Here is a 17,281-nt window from a genome sequence, read left to right as displayed (position 1 = left end):
GTGATGAGCGCTCTTGTAAGTGATAAGTAAGTCCTTGGTTTGATTCCCGGCAGGGCCAAATTAGGAAATTATAATTTTTGAACTTTTTCTGCTGAACCACCTACCGCCAAGTGATTTAACGTCCCGGTAGAAACCTATATGGGGTGTAGGTTTGATAAAATTGTCACACGCCAATCAAGTTAGCTTGATTCGATCTTAGACTGCATCATCACTTACCATCAGGCGAAATTGCAGTGGAGGGCTAACTTGTTATGGAATTAAAAAATGCAAAATGGATCGTCCTAATCAAACCCAAGCTGAAGTTATGGGGTGCGCTGCATATTTTGAAACAACTTCTTTGCGTGACTAAGCAAGGAAATTAATTGTAACTTATTAGTTACTTACCCACTGAATTCCATGAAGCATTTCTATAAACACAATTTGTGACTACGGAAAAGTTTCGGAGTTATTCTAGATACTTAGTTCAAAGCGAGATCAAAGTTATTACAAAACAATTTGCACAAGTTAAAAAGTTGTTTATGAAGTAGGTACAATTTCTAAGTTTTAGGTACGATACGGGGATTCTTTAGAACTATTTATAACAAATATTTCGGTATCATGATCACGGGTCTCCTTCCAGTATGAGAAGGGTTTGACCACTAGTCCAGCACGCTGATCTAGTATAGATTGGCAGACTTCACACACCTTTGAGAAAATTATGGAGAACTCTCACGCATGCAGGTTTCTTCACGATCTTTTCCTTCATCATTAAAGCGAGTGATACTCGTATTTGAATTCTTAAAGCGCACATAGCTTCGGAAAGTTAGGGGTGCGTACCCGGAACCTCCGACCTTCCGAATAGGATGCGGATATCTTATCTTATATATATATGTATATGTATATGTATATATATATGTATATATATGTATATATAAGATATATCTCTATATCTTAACCACTAGGCTATCGCGGCTCTCACCAGTATTCGAACCCGTAATCACGATTTTTCAGTCACGAGCTCTTACCAACACGCCACGATTGTATTGTGTATTTTGTGGTATATAATATAACATGAATATGAACACCCGTCTAACCCAGTATATCTTTTGCTTGGAAGTTAGGGTAACTGAAACATTCTTTTGGAGTTGATTTCAAAATGATGACTCACAAGAAGCCAAAGTCGTGAGGTAAAGTTTTTACAGAAATTCTTTTTGTTTCTATTAAGGCAATGCTGTGCATGTAAATAATAAATTATTATTTTTGTGTATAAAACTTGCCGTTAGAGAAAGTTTAATCAAAATTGATCAAAAAATATTTATTTAGTACATGATACCCATGACTTCGTCCGTATGGATTTAGGTTTTTTTAAATACAGTGGGAACTTTTTAATTTCCCGGAATAAAAAATGCCCAAATCATTTTCCGGGACGCAAGCTACCTATGTGGCAAATTTCATATAAATCGGTTCAACGAATGGGCCTTTAAGAATCCCGTGGGAACTTTTTGATTTTCCGGGATAAAAAGTAGCCGGGATGTCCGTCACCGGGATGTAAGCTAACTCTGTACCTCATGAAAATCGGTAAAACTGTTGGGCCGTGAAAAGCTAGTAGACAGACAGACACACTTTCGCATTTATATGTATATTTGTATGGATGTTGTACGATTTTGAGTATGTAGTAGGAATGGCCGAATGTTTGCTGCCGTAATCAGGTAAAGGCGTGACGTGTCGCGCACACGGGCAGAGGCCTGAGGAGACCGGGAGAAAGCAATGATTAACGATCGAAACGGAAACGTTTCTGAATATTAATTTGTAGTGGAGGTCACCGGAGCCCTGGCGAATGTGACACGGCCGCGGCGAAAGGATTGGTACGCCATGACCACCCCGCCCGTTGGGGTGTGTGTGCCGAATTTATAGGTGTGAGAGATGGAACTTCAGGGTAGCTAAAGGGTGAGGACTTCGGACCCCCCTCACTTGGGGGGCTGCAAAACCCCCCAATTTGCCCTAGTCCGGCACCCCCGCCCGAGGCTCCCTGTCCAAGCGATAAGAGGGAAGAGGGGTGAGCGTCAAATGGACGTTTTACGCATAATTTAGAACAGTAAATGGATTCGAACACTCTCCATACAGCAAGCCTACCTTGGAAACAGTAATATCTGATTTAGTTTAAATTATATTCAGCTTTAGTGGACAAGTAAGTATACAGCTGTTGGTGTAAACTGACAATCCAGGTTAATTTGTTTGTATTTTATTTAAAGTTTTTCACCGAAAGTTATATATCAACAAGTGTAAATTAAAAATTTATAACACCTCCGACAAGTGAAGGTTACGGTAACTAAAAAAGAGCTGATAACTTTCAAACGGCTAAACAGGTTTTCTTGGATTATAGCTAAGAACACTCTCGATCAAGCCACCTTTCAAACAAAAAAAAACTAAATTAAAATCGGTATATTAGCTTAGGAGCTACGATGCCACAGACAGATATACAGATACCTACACACTTCAAACTTATAACACCCCTCTTTTTGGGTCGGGGGTTAAGTAAAATAGAAATAATTAAAAGGCATTGATTCGTTTTAAGGTTCCGTATCCAAAGGGTACTATCGAGACCCTACTACTAAGCCTACGCTGTTCATCCGTACGTCGATCTGTCAGCGGGCTGTATCTCGTGAACCGCAATTTAGGTAGAGAGTTGAAATTTTTATAAACGTATCTATTGCAGCGCTAACAACAAAATATAAAAATTTTAAAATAGCCGCGATGAAAATTAAAAAGTGCTGTTTCTTGTTCGTACAAATCGTACCATGGTACGGAACCCTTCGTGTGCGAGTCCAACTCGCACTTTACCCTTTTTTAACTAAATATATATGTTATAAACTTGCGCTTGACTGATATTACACCAAATAGCAGGTGACAGGTGAAGGTGCAGCTTGAAATTCTGGGAACTAGGGCATAATTTTAAAACAATATGTTCCAGGATTATACCTACTTATAGTATGAAGTTCAAGACCTCACTAGAGTCGAGTCTAAAATAGTTACTATAATAGAAATATATTGGCACCTAGGGAGTTACCAACTATTTAGAAAGCAAAGTAAAGCAAAAATTGGACAAAAGATTAGAGATAGATGTCTAATGATACATCAACTCTTTGAAAGACCTTGACTGCTCGTATAATTCTCGTGATGTGTACTAAACAATATGTTTACGATAGATAAAGGTGAGCTTTTATTAGCACTCAACAACAAAGGGTCTATTCGCATTTAATTTTTCTCTAATGGCTACAAAGCAAATAAATACACTGTAAGCAAGTGAATTAAAAGATAGAGTTCGAATCATATAGGTATCTCATTATGTTTTGCTTCACCTCTAATTTATTTTGATACTAGCCGATGCCCACGACTTCGCCCGCGTGGATTTAGGTTTTTCGAAATCCCGTGGGAACTCTTTGATTTTTTGGGATAAAAAGTAGCCTATGTGCTAATCCAGGATATTATCTATCTCCATTTCAAATTTCAGCCAAATCCGTCCAGTAGTTTTTGCGTGAAGGGATAACAAACATACACACACACATACACACAAATATTCGCCTTTATAATATTAGTATGATTTTTAATTATTTAAAAAAGTAATCTGCCGCAAAATACTTTGATTTTTACAAAACATTTTGTTTTGAAATTCATATAGGTATCTATGGCCAAGTAGCAAGTACCACGAACAATTATTTAGCTCTGGGGTAAGTTACTTGCTAGTCAACTCAATTGTACTGTTACACTCACAGAAAAGTCAATTTCTCCAACTTTTGGTTGCTAAGACTTGCAGAAATCGACATTACAGCGACAGCTAGCTTCAGCAACTTTTATTGCTAGTGAATAGCATTACTGATTGACTTGCAACACCTAGCTATAGCTACATTTTCGTCAAATTAAGCGCAAAGCATTGTCAACACTTAGATTTTTCAGTTGCGTCTAAATTAAGAAATTTCCGTTAATAATTAAACGGCCCAAAAAGGATTGTCAACCAGGCTTGGACAGCGAAACAAACCCTCTTTCAACGGGTAATTGAAAAGGGTAGAATGCTGTTTAAAAATTCAGGAGGAAACTAAACTTCGTCACGTGTAGACCACAGTGTCTGCGATATTTCAGGCAGATCGTATTTTTGATTACGTAATCAACTATCTGACCTGCCCTGGCTTCATTTGGATGCAATTTCAGAAAATATGTTTATATATATTTTTTAATTATAGGTACGTTTATATTATATTATTTATATTATATTTTATTATTAGTTTATAATAATTAAGTTTATTAGTATTGACTATGCGAGTGATTTGGTTTTATTCGTTTATTCGACGGACGGATGGACAGACAGACAGACAAACAGATAACAAAGTGATCCTATAAGGGTTCCGTTTTTCCTTTTGAGGTACAGAACCCTAAAAAGGAGTATTATAGATTATAGTATTACCTAACGAAATTAGTACTAGTAATTGCTAGGTAGGTACTTTGATGACATGTGTGAGTTGAAAATAGTAGAAAAACAACCAACATAAAAATAGGTCTTCGATATGTTAGTAATCGACAGAATAGCTACCAGTAGATAAATTAAATGGATTCGTAGAAGGTGAGAAAATTGCTTTTCTTTTTAGGAAAACGGGAGCCTGCAATTATTTCTGTCGGGAAAGAAAAAAAATGATAGTGACGTGCTCCATTAGGGGAGAAGGCGGCTGAAGAATTATTTTAAGCGTTAGTGGAGGCGGAGCTTTGTATAAGAATGACTGAAATGTTAAACTTCAACGAAAACTATGAATACCTACTCTATCCAAAGAAGTTAATATAGCGTTCTCTCTGCCATAGTTCGCGACAGGTCGACATGGCATCCGGGTCACGCTGATCTTTTTGGTGCGAGGTCGCTGTTCTAGCGCATTGGGACCCCAACGTCTATCAGTTTTTTGAACTATGTGCCCTGCCCATTGCCACTTCAGCTTCGCAACCCGTTGAGCTATGTCGGTTTTATTTTTTACTAGCTGATGCCCGCGACTTTGTTCGCGTGGATGTAGGTTTTTAAAAATCCCGAACTCTTTGATATTCCGGGATAAAAAGTAGCCTATGTGCTAATGGAGAGTATAATCTATCTCCATTCTAAATTTCAGCCCAATCCGTCCAGTAGTTTTAGCGTGAAGGAGTAACAAATTCTTCATTTCTGATTTGATCACGTAGATAAATTAAACATTAGATAAATAATTAACTTCAAGCATAACTCTTTCCATCGCCCGCTCAGCGATTCTGAGCTTTATTAAGAGGTCCATGTCTTGAATCTATATATTGTCATCACTGGCAACACGCAATGTTCGAAGAGTGATCTTCAAGTACTGAGGAATTTTGGAATTTTATTATGTATCCTTGCTGTATGAACGGAATATTAACATTTTGATCAACCTTTTTGAAAGGATAAAGTATCTATAACAAAGTCTATGATGGCGACACAATTACGACGAACATCGGCTTCCAGAAATCTAAGCTTAAAGGAGATACATATTAATATGAGAATTTAAGCCGGGTCGACGTCGCAAGGATTCTATACCCACCCCAGTAGCCAAGTCCGAGTACGTTGTCCCTGTGTGTGTATGGACGCTCTATGTGTGCACAAATTTCATAATAGGTGTACGTTGTGCTCCGCTCAAATTTTACATCTCGCATCTCAGCTATACAGGGTGACCTTACAAGTGTTTGTCAAAGTTTTTAAACTTTTACCACTACTTGAAGAAATCCGTAGGAGGAGAAGCAGAGCAACCGATATAGCTCAGTGCATTGCGAATCTGAACTGGTAATATGGCAGGGCACATAATTCCAAAATTGGGGTCCCAAGGTGCTGATTAGCGACTATGAAGTTTCGATCATGGCGGCTTCGGCAGGTAACAAGTAACACAGACGTATAAAACCTTTCGTCAAAGTAAAGTCAATGCATGAAGTGATTTTTCATACTATTCCGAAGAAAATATAAAAAAACTAGACCATATACTTTGACGAAAGATTTTATGGTCTTTGTTACCCGTTATGCCAAAGACACCGTGATCCGAATGGCGAACTGGCCATTTAACGAATGGTGACTTTGCACCGGAAAGCGCGACTTTGGAAGACCTCTCCACTAGGTAGACATTATAATATCCAACGAGTCCCAGGGAGCCGCTAGATTCAGGCCGCAAGATCGTAGTGTGTGGTAGTGCCTACAACAAATCTATGTCCAGCCGTGGGCGTTTATCAGTCAGTGGACGATGATGATGAGTATTTGAATATTATACTGGAGCTGAGTAGGTATTTGAATATTGTATTGTACTGATCTCTCATACTTGCAATACACACGAAATTCATTTTGAAATTCTATTCTCTAAAAATGTATTCCCAGGAAACACAAAAACGTAAAATTATATGTGAGCAGTTTTAGCATCCAGTTTGCAACCAGAGGGTTAGGATTTTATAAAATTCATAAAATATTATTTTATAAATATTATACATTTACTTTCTTTCCTTCTTTAACACCAAGCTTTGTCAAATACCTTGTCCACTTATAATGACCGCCTTTGGTCTTGATAAAGGCACTTCTTCAAGAGCTCTGGGCATTTCTGGGCATTGCCTAGGCCAATCGCAATGTGCAGGCATTTCAGCTTTGGACTGAAACACACACAAACGATAATTTGATGTTTGAAAATTGAAACCATAAAATGATTCTTTCCGAACACCCTGTGAACCTACTTACGGACATGCGTGCTATTACGTATAGCCAAGCGGTATTATTAATTTATCTGTAGAGGAGAACTAACCATCACCACCCGCCTCCCTACGAGGCACCTCTGTTTAAACATTTCCAAATGAGTATGCAGAAGACTGTACCTAATACATGGCCATGCGTGGTGGTAACGCCCTGGCCCTCTCTAAATTACTCGGGCTTTAATTAAAAGCCCAGAAATTCTGTACATGACAAGTATTCCACCAACGGCCTCTAGAACCTCTGATGAGTGCTAACTGAATTTCGCTCTAATGCTCTAGTTTTAGTTAACAGTTTTAATTAAGGCCTTGAGAATCTTTTTAAGTTTCACCAAACTTTTTGAATGTTTTTTTTTCAAATGTCGTTATTGTTATAAATAAAATAAAAATAAAAATAAAAAATAAAAAAAGCCTTTTATTTCTTCACAATAAAGATTATTAAATATAACTTAGAGTACTAACTAGATGAATTTAAGTAAATAATTTAAATATCTTAACTTTAGTAGGTACACTAATATTTTTATGAAGAACCCTTTTCAGGTCAAGGCCTCCTCCAGAGAACTCCATTTTGCTCTGTCTTTGGCTTTGAGCATCCAGTTTGGTCCCGCCACTTTTTTTATGTCATCATTATTGTTATAAGTGCTTGATAATGTGCAGATCTAAGGACACTGATCCTAAGCATGGATGAATTTTGTACTACCTCTATGGGTGCTAAGACTCTGTAAAAAACATCACCGAAGAACATCACACAAAGGAAAAAAATGTTGTAAGTTATTTAAAACTAGATGAAGTCCTCGATTTTGTCCGCGTAGATATATAGGATTTTTAAAAATCCAGCGGGAACTCTTTGTAGTTCTGGCATAAAAGTACATAGGCTACTTTAATTCATTTTTATTTCAGGGTACAAGCTATATCCATTCCAAGTTTCACCTAAATCGGTTCAGTCACTGTGGCGTAAAGGAGTAACAAATATCCAAAATTATAATATTCTTAGGATTAGGATTAATTCGCAAAACAATAATTTTTTTCCAAGTCCGAGAAAAAAGATATTGAAGGTCAATAGCAGATCATATTGGCAACTTGGACAGTGTCACTGCAGCTCTAAATAGGGATAGGGTGATTTAATTTATAAGGAGCCAGGATGGGTCTCCCACTCCTGGTAGTGCCTTGGATATTAATTAATTTGTAGTCGATTATAGTTAGGATTACGAAGTATATGACACAGTATCTGGTATCTCTATTCTCAGACTGAGCTGAAAACTTTCAAACGGCTGAACCGATTTTCTTGGATTATGGCTAAGAACACTCTCGATCAAGCCACCTTTCAAACAAAAAAAAACTAAATTAAAATCGGTTCATTAGTTTAGGAGCTACGATGCCACAGACAGATACCAGATACACATGTCAAACTTATAAAACCCTTCTTTTTGGGTCGGGGGTTAAAAACTAAAAGTTTTTCGTTTATTTGATTTTCGTCACCAATGCAAAGTAAAGAGACATAGATTTTTTCAAAGTGGAAAATGGCGAAGACGTTTTAGAGAAAGAGCCCGGGATGGCCAGACCTTCGTTATTTTATAAATGCTGAAAGTTTTTCTGCGTATTGTCCCCAACACATGGAGGAACGACCAGCGTCTATGAAGTTTGGATCATGGTGGCTTTGGCAGATAACATGTAACAAAGAGGTATAAAACAACTCGTCATTAGTACCTATAGTCAATGAATGAAATGATTTTTCATACTATTCCGAAGAAAATATATAAAAAAGATTTTATACGTCTTTGATACCCGTTATGCCAAAGACACCGTAATCCAAACTTCATAGTGGATGATCGTTCCTCACTGTGTTGGGGCAATACACAAAGTAACTCTCAGCTTTTATAAAATAAGAAAGGTCTGGCCCTCCCGGGCTCTAAGCCCATTAGACATTACGGTGGCTGACGACTTCACGTTAAAATAGGGAAGGTTGAATCGTTTTCTGACCTATAAAGATGGAAATCGACGATAGCGTTTAGTTCGATAATAATATAATCTGTTTTATGAACTATTATGATAATTATTGTTGTTTATGTGCAATTTAGATATTGTAGAGGCAGGATCTATTAATTATTTTACAGCTACGATCAATAAATCGCAGAAAACAATTTACAGAATTATTTTTGTGCCATCTATTTATAGTGACTAATGATAAATAAATAATTTAAATGTTAACAAGTGTAAATTAAAAATTTGTAACACCCCCGACAAGTGAAGCTTACAGTAACTAGAAAAGATGTGATAACTTTCAAACGGCTGAACCGATTTTCTTGGATTATAGCTAAGAACACACAGATCAAGCCACCTTTCTAACAAAAAAACTAAATTAACATCGGTTCATTAGTTTAGGAGCTACGATGCCACAGACAGATACACAGATACACACGTCAAACTTATAACACCCCTCTTGTTGGGTCGGGGGTTAAAAAGACACACCTCCGTTGGTATCTAAAGTGAATAAGTAACCTAAAACTAGGACACTTTGTAGAGACTCATGCGTTCTTAGGACCGTAAAAGGGTACCAACGGGATCCTATTAGGAAGTCTCGGGGTTCCGCTGCCCGTCCGTCTGTCAGTGGGCTGTATCTTATGAATCGTAATTGGTATAGAGTTGACACAAAAATGTAGGTACCTACCTATTTCTATTTCCGCTATAACAACATTAAAATGGCCGCCATGTTTTTTTTTAAATCTTGTTCGATGGTGCAAAATGGCTTGCGCGCTCTATTAATATGACATCTCTCTGGGGAGATATATATTTTGCAGAATTAACTTTCGATTTTATGCTCATTCAATTTGGAGCAATCATAAGATATTTACTTTTCTTTACCTATTAGGTAGGTTGTTTTTGATATTACCGATTTTCTTATTGATTTTACAGAATTTTAAAATATAAAGGGTCTTAATCTTAAATCTACTTAGAAAATCAATATGCGCGTCTACCTAAAGCCCGGAAGTAGTTTTTATAACACAAAACATCGTAATTAATGTTTTGTTGCCCTAATAATAGCTCCCTTAAGAATAGACGAGCGACCTACTGAATGAAAGGAAAAGTCAATGGCCGGGGAAATTGTTTGCAACAAACAACCTTAATAACTTGGCCAAGCCATTCATAGAGCGCCTTGATCGAGCGGCCGCATTCGCGTCTTCACTTTAATATTGCGTAGCTGGACAAACGAATTTTGGAACGCACGAACTAGAAATTGTATAAAATGTGGCGGAGCACATTTCCATCGCCAGGGGAATTTGCACAAGGAGGAACAAGGAAGAAGCGGGGGCACCCCTTTCTCTGGGGTCGAGAGGGGGGAGACGTCCATCCGCCCTACATACGTACGAGGGTAGGCTGTTTACAGCGGACCGGGCACGCACGCCGCTCTGTTCTACGTTCTACAGATTCAGGGCTGCGACTCGGACATGCAGGGCTGTTGTCCTACGAATCTTTTTATAGTGTTATCATACACTAAATCTTATCAAAATTTGGACTTACTAAATCTTCAATCCGCATCTCCCTGGCTATGCGTTCAATTTGCCTTGATCATTCTGTCAATAGCTCGCTACACATCGACAGTGAAATCGCATCTTTTACGGAGGCCCTAGTATATCATTTCAAGGTATCTGACTTGAAAAACGCGTTTTTGTTAGTCTGTCATTTAGTATTTTTGTTATGGACATGCACATGTTGTAATTTTCCATACAATTTTGCGAGTTTTCGATCCGGTATTACATTTTTCAACTTGAAAACTTACAGTTACCACTCTCATGAGGTTCAATGCCTCACTGTGGTGCCTGCAGTGGAAGTACAGTTTCGTTTTTGACGTGTAAATAGTTATCAAAATAGATGAAGGTTACGTATGTCTTGAGGTCCCCGGCTACGTAGAGGAATAAGAAGTTATAAGTAGGTACCTGACAGACTCGAAAAAATAGAACCAGAATTTTTTTAGAGACCATTTCGAAAAACTTTCGATAAAACAACGTCGCAAATTGGTTCTGCAATCTCGGAGAAAATGGTGTAGAAATTAAGATTGATGACTATTTTATACTATTTCTACTACTTACATAAGGTTGAAAACTAGATGTCTCATATACCTACTAAACATTCCTGAAAATATATACATTATATGTACATATATTGTAGTAATGAAAAAATCGTCAAAATTTGATTATTGATTTTTGAGAAAATTGTACACAAACATAATACAAAGCAAACGTAGAATGTTACGTCTTCCTTTTTTTAAGTCAGGTTCAGATTCAGACATTGTGGTCTCCGTTACACATCAGCCATCCAAATATCTACATCTTCTTCGTAGCCGATGGATGCCCACCTCCTGGAGACTCACTCGAAGAGATTTTCATACTCCACATGGTAACTAGCGAACTAGCGTAGGTATAATGATTATTACAGAGTACATAAAGCTGACAGAAGCGAAGCTTTTTACGCTTTAAGTACATATTTGAAAAGGAAATATGAAAACATGCGCTGCCCAGCCAATGGATGTGTTCCAAACCCAAACGTCCGTTAAGAAGTTCGCCTCTAAAACAGCTATCATCATCATCGCATACCTTCTTCGAAACAAAGTTTGGCAATCATCATCCGAAAAGCTTTTCTATTTAAAGCCGCCTCTTTCAACTGCGGGTAACTAAGCCCTGTCCACCCCCTTATACCGTCCAATCATTTGAACCTCCTAAGTCCTAACCAACATGACGAAAACAGCTATGCGAAAATTTCAATATATATTTTTTTAAATTATTTAAATTGTATAGTTTGAATTAACCCTAGCGCTAGTCGCCGCACTAGATGACGCAGGCGAGAGGGGGAGCGGGTGGCGGGTGGAGGCGCCGGGGGTTCCCCCGCCTGGCCGAACGCGGCCGGTAACACGAGTGCGTCTATGCGAGGCATGTATCTTGGACGGGCAGATATAACAGAGAAGTAGCCCCCAGGACCCTGCTTTTAGGCTCACGAGTTACTGTATGCTCTACTTTAATTTTAGAATTTAACAACATTTTAATGTATAGAAGCAGGCGTTATTTTGCGAATGTCCATAATAAATTAAGACATTGCATCCCTGAACACTTAATAATAATTGTAATCACTTAGTATATCGATTGGCATATTTGAACATTGGCCGCCAAAACGAATTTTTTAAATAGCAGACTTGTAGGTATGCCTTTTCAGGTCACCAGGCGTGTACTGTCTTATGGCGCTAAAAGTTTACACTGTTATAATAAAACTACATAGCTTTACACACTATTGTTCTTTATTTTTATACTTATTAGACAAACATTAAAAACTATTCACGTATACCTTAAAACCTCTTTGGTTTATATAAAAACGCACTTTAACATTGACATGATACGCACAGATCTATTGAAACATAACCTTGTACCTACTATCTACACGGACAATATAAAAAGATCTCTCTCGAAGACAACGATTTATGGAAAGGCCTATGTTAAGATTTTTCTGTAGTATAAGATTAAAAATGAAGATATTCGCAGGGAACCATGGTTATTAGTATAGTCTAAACCATTAGTAAGTTTAAGTGGTAGAGGGCAGGCCATGTTTGGCATCGGAGTAATGGTAGTTGGAGTTGGATAGTCCTAGTTAGATTGCATAATTAGTAAGAATGAATAAGCATAGTGTGTGATGCCTTTGGGTAAGATGGAACGGCGAAATAAAAACTTCTATGATGGAAATGTATGGAAAAAGCTAAAGATTTGGTGAGGCATAATTAATGGCGCTCATTGGCAGGCCCAGTTATGAAAGTTCACAGCCAAAATAATGATGAATGATGATAATGATAAAAGGTTAATACGATCAATTCCTGCGTGTGTAATTTCAAATGAAAAAAGCGTGATGTGAGCGTTCATTGGTTTTTTTTATTAAATAGTATAATATTCAATTTGGTTCTTTTAGATAAACATAGATTAAGAAGTGGATTTTAAGATCAATTTAGTTTGCAGGATTTTGAACTTCGATGCATGACATTTTTTGCTGTGATTTCATATTGTACTATCTTTATCGCCAGATTTTTATCGGTATGCGATGGGTCGCCGTATTTGTGATGAGTGATTACACACGACACGTATTCCGGGATGTTCGACTCCAAGCAAATAAACTGCTATATTCTTTAGTGTAATGATCATAAAATTAGATCGGACAGTTTAAAAATGCAGTTTAAAAAAGTGACAGATATTTAAATAAATTAAATGTAAGAGTAGAGCATACTTCCCACGGAGCAGAGCTATTTTACATGTGCACGGACTTTGCTGCCCGCCCTACGTATTGGTAGGGTTCCAGAGTAGGTATAACGAAACTGAATATATTTGTAAGGCTCTTGCGTAGCCTCGAAATAGGAACACTTTCCGTTTCTCTGGCGAGGCTGCGAGCTCGTTCGATTTTTCAAGATACACTATTGGCTACGTTATATAATATGTATTGCTATAACTTTATATTAGTTTCTTTTCGAATTCATTCTGTTAGGGATGAAATTCCATAATTTAATATGGGATTTCTTCTGCAACAGCTTTCATAAAATCTTTTGACGGAATAATATTGTTTGTACCTGTATTGTGATTAGCATAACTCTGCTTTTTAAGGCAACATAAGCACCTAGTACATGCTGCCTAATTAACCTTAGGCTTGATTTAAGGCTACATGCTGGCAAATTAACCTTAGGCTTGGTTGTTAAAAGAATTTTGTGTGCCGGGCTCTTTGCTTCATCCGGGGTCTAAATGTTTTTGCACCCGGATGAGATCAACGCATTGCATGGCTACGACACGGCATGACCCGTACACGGTGTAAACTAAATCAAGCCTTAGCCCGGAAGGAGTGAGAACGTACTTAAGTATACCAGAAACTTAATTAGATTCTACTATCATTGTTCGCAATGAAAAGACGAAGTCAAAGCTTCATTATTAATTTGGCTCTTAAGGTCTCTAAATTATATTACACTAAATAATTTCGGTAGCTTCAAAAATCCCTTGATGGTTTTCGAAATAAAATGTAGCCTATGCCTTTTGCCCGTCCTCAAGATGAAATTTTTTTCAGTACCAAAGTTCGTCAAAATCAGTTCAACGGATGAGACATGAAAAACTAGCAGACAGACGGAGAGACAAGCAAATTACACTATCACATTACTCATAGTTATGACTTATATTTTTTTATGCGTGGTATATTGCTTATATTATGTGGTATCCACTCTAAAAAATTTTTTCACCAACGACCTGAACCTTAAGTACTTAGTTTTAAAAAGATACTGCCAATCTTTTTAAAACTAAGTACGATCTACTTAATTTTAATTATCATTAGACCTGTGACCTATGTAATAATTACCAAGACGCCACTGGTCCAAATTCAGAGCCGCTGCCAATATTTTTAGTTGGTTTATACACCACTACCTTTTAAGTACCATAAATACCATAAAAAAGTTACTAAAGCTGGTTTCTTAACCCCCGGCCCAAAAAGAGGGGTGTTATAAGTTTGACGTGTGTATCTGTGTATCTGTGTGTCTGTGTATCTGTGTATCTGTCTGTGGCATCGTAGCGCCTAAACGAATGAACCGATTTTAATTTACTTTTTTTTGTTTGAAAGGTGGCTTGATCGAGAGTGTTCTTAGCTATAATCTAAAAAAATTAGTTCGCCGTTTAAGAGTTATCAGCTCTTTTCTAGTTTTCTTGTAGAAAAGAAGGTTAGATAACCGTTAGGTTCATAATATTATGTCAATAGACAAATGTCAAGCTGTCAAGATGGACGTTGCTTAAATACATAATTATTATAACAAATATTTAACATATTAATATAACAAATTATTATCTTGTAATGTTCCCTAGTGCTTCTATAAATAATGTATATATTATTTATGGAAGCACTATACCCAAAATCTTTTAATGGACGGAATGATAAGCAACAATACTAAACCTTAGTGGTTTTTTTGTTGTGTTAAAAGCATTTGTTAAACGTTCAATATTTGATAGTTAAAAAAAAAAAAAAATTATTAGATTCACTAAAAAGTTTGACAGTTGCAATGACTAGATTAGAAAATGATGTTTTAGAAAACTCAAATACTTTGGATCGGGGGGGGTGTTATAAATTTTTAATTTACACTTGTTATATGAACCTTGTGAACACGCTATTCTTACGCTACAAATAAAGAAACGTCATGTCAACGCGCGTCAAATGTACCGATACTAAAAATATTTAATGGGTATTTTAAGACACTCGATTAAAATTTTTCGAACTGCATAATTCCAATTAAACGGGTTTTATTTGTGGTAATGAAAAATTAATGGAGTGTAACTTCAAGTGTATAACCCCTCAAATTCTGTTCGAGCGGCGTAGTAGCGTAGACCTCCTACGCTTGCTCGAACAGAATTTGTTGGGTTATACCTAGAACATACAACGCAGGTCCAGCGAGAGTAGAGCCCTAGGCAGATTAGTATGGTGTATTGAGATGAATCTGTTATTGTCACACAAAATTAGCACTCTTCAATGAAAGCGCGTAGCGTAGGTACAGTGCGCTTCAATTTCAAGTAAACATATTTGCGCGACGCATATCTACAGAATGTATAGGAGCCAAAAAGTCTGCAGTCTTTATTTGACAACAACTCAAACTATTTTTTTTATTCATTAAAGGCAAGCGCTTGACCACAATCACACCTGATGGAAAGTAATGGTGTGGCCTAAGATGGGACTTGTTTACCTAGAAGATGCCTATTCACTCTTGTTTTAAAGATACCCGAATTGTAAATAATTGGTAGGAAACACAGATCGCGGAAGAGTATTCCAAACCATGCGTATGAGGAATGATGACGCAAAAAGTTTCGTGCGTGCAGATTGGACAATTATAATTAACATTTTCAATCAAAGAGAAAATCAAAGAGTTCCCACATCTAGTCAGGATTCTGAATCATTCTCTAAATCATCTATATTTTTATTCGCGGTCTGCGTGAGTAGGTTCGAATCAATTTTTTTTAGCCTTTTATCTCACTTATTAATGTTATAAGAAGGGATAAAAATACCACCTAGCATTAGGTAGGTGCCTACTGTTGTTCTCTGTACAATTCTTAATTCGTGGTTTTCAGGTGTGCTACTAACTTGGCACAACTTTTTTTTGCAATGTCGCGTAAATAAGGGACATGAATGATGAAAGATACTGCTTGGTATAATCTCAGGTAACTATTTTTTCGAGATTACACTTTAATAGTTTAAACATTGAATATGATTTTCTTTGGTTACTTTTTGAAAAGTGAGGCAAGCGTGCTACCTTCGACATCTGTCAATAAATAATAATTTATAACAAAAATCCGAAGATTTTTTTTTCTTCCGTTACTTTAGTTTTCTGTTATTTTATTTTGTTATCTACCTATATTGTATGATGTTACGGAACCCTTCGTATGCGAATCTAACTCGCACTTGACCGGGTTTTCTTCATTTAGTGGGTAATGATGTACTTGCTATTAAATTCTGACCTTATTCATTGGGGCTTGTTCGAATGCAGCTAAGAAAGATAAAATCATATCAGTTCCCGCCATAAAGGGTAATCACAAGGCGTCTGCAATAAATATAGCAGGAGCGTGCGTTCCAAAAGGCAAATCTGTAAATTCAATTAAGGGGAGCGCATTTTTCGGACATAGGCGTCCGGGACGAGCGAGCCAGCCCTTCCGCCGCGGGCGCTCGCCCCCGCATTGGAAAATTTCTCTCCAAAATTGAAGATATTTCGTGCCTTTCTCCCTGGGGGCGACTCGTTTCTCGACACTTATGGTCGGCGTCCTCTGGGTGTGCAGGAGGCTTTTTACATAAAGTCCACACGTATAGGTATCGATCCGGGCGGCCGGACTTTGAGTTTGAGGGTGTACGCAGATGACGGCCCCCGGCCCCGGCGCCCTCGCTTCCCCCTTTCATTATGTAAGTGCGTAACGCGTGCTCGCGGACCTGATTAGGGAGCCTCTTTTTTAACTGACCCCTCACTTGGTGATTAAACTTGGCTTTAGAGTGGCTCCTTCGATTACGTCCCGGCAACGCAAGATCATTAAATATTGCGTCGAAGCAGCTTCCGTCTCATTCTCATTCGCAAACGAAAGAGTTGACCGAGTAGTGAAAATGTACAGAAAACCGGTCAAGTGCGAATCAGACTCGCACACGGTTTCCACATCATCGAACCAGAAAGAACACTTTAACCTGGAAAATTTCATAATTCTAGGTCAACAGTAAATAATCCTATAGGTTTTGATTCTCTTGATCGGCCTTAACACGATAAACAGACAGACAGACAGACAGACAGACAAACAGACAGATAGACAGATTGACAGACGGGCAGACAGTAAAGTGATGCTATAAGGGTTCCTTTTTGTCTCTGGATATAGGAACGAAAAGTATATATCTTCATCCGAGCGAAGTCGGGCAGATCAGCGAGATATATTATTATCAATCTCATATAGACCGTCTACGTTTAAATCCCTACTGGACTGAGGCATCCCTAAGCGAGCCCGAAACTTTCGAAAGTGTTGAAAAGGGG

This window comes from Maniola jurtina, chromosome Z, assembly GCF_905333055.1.
Source record: "Maniola jurtina chromosome Z, ilManJurt1.1, whole genome shotgun sequence".
Lineage (NCBI taxonomy): Eukaryota > Metazoa > Arthropoda > Insecta > Lepidoptera > Nymphalidae > Maniola > Maniola jurtina.
The sequence above is the reverse complement of the archived record's forward strand: the minus strand, read 5'-3'. Positions refer to the sequence as shown.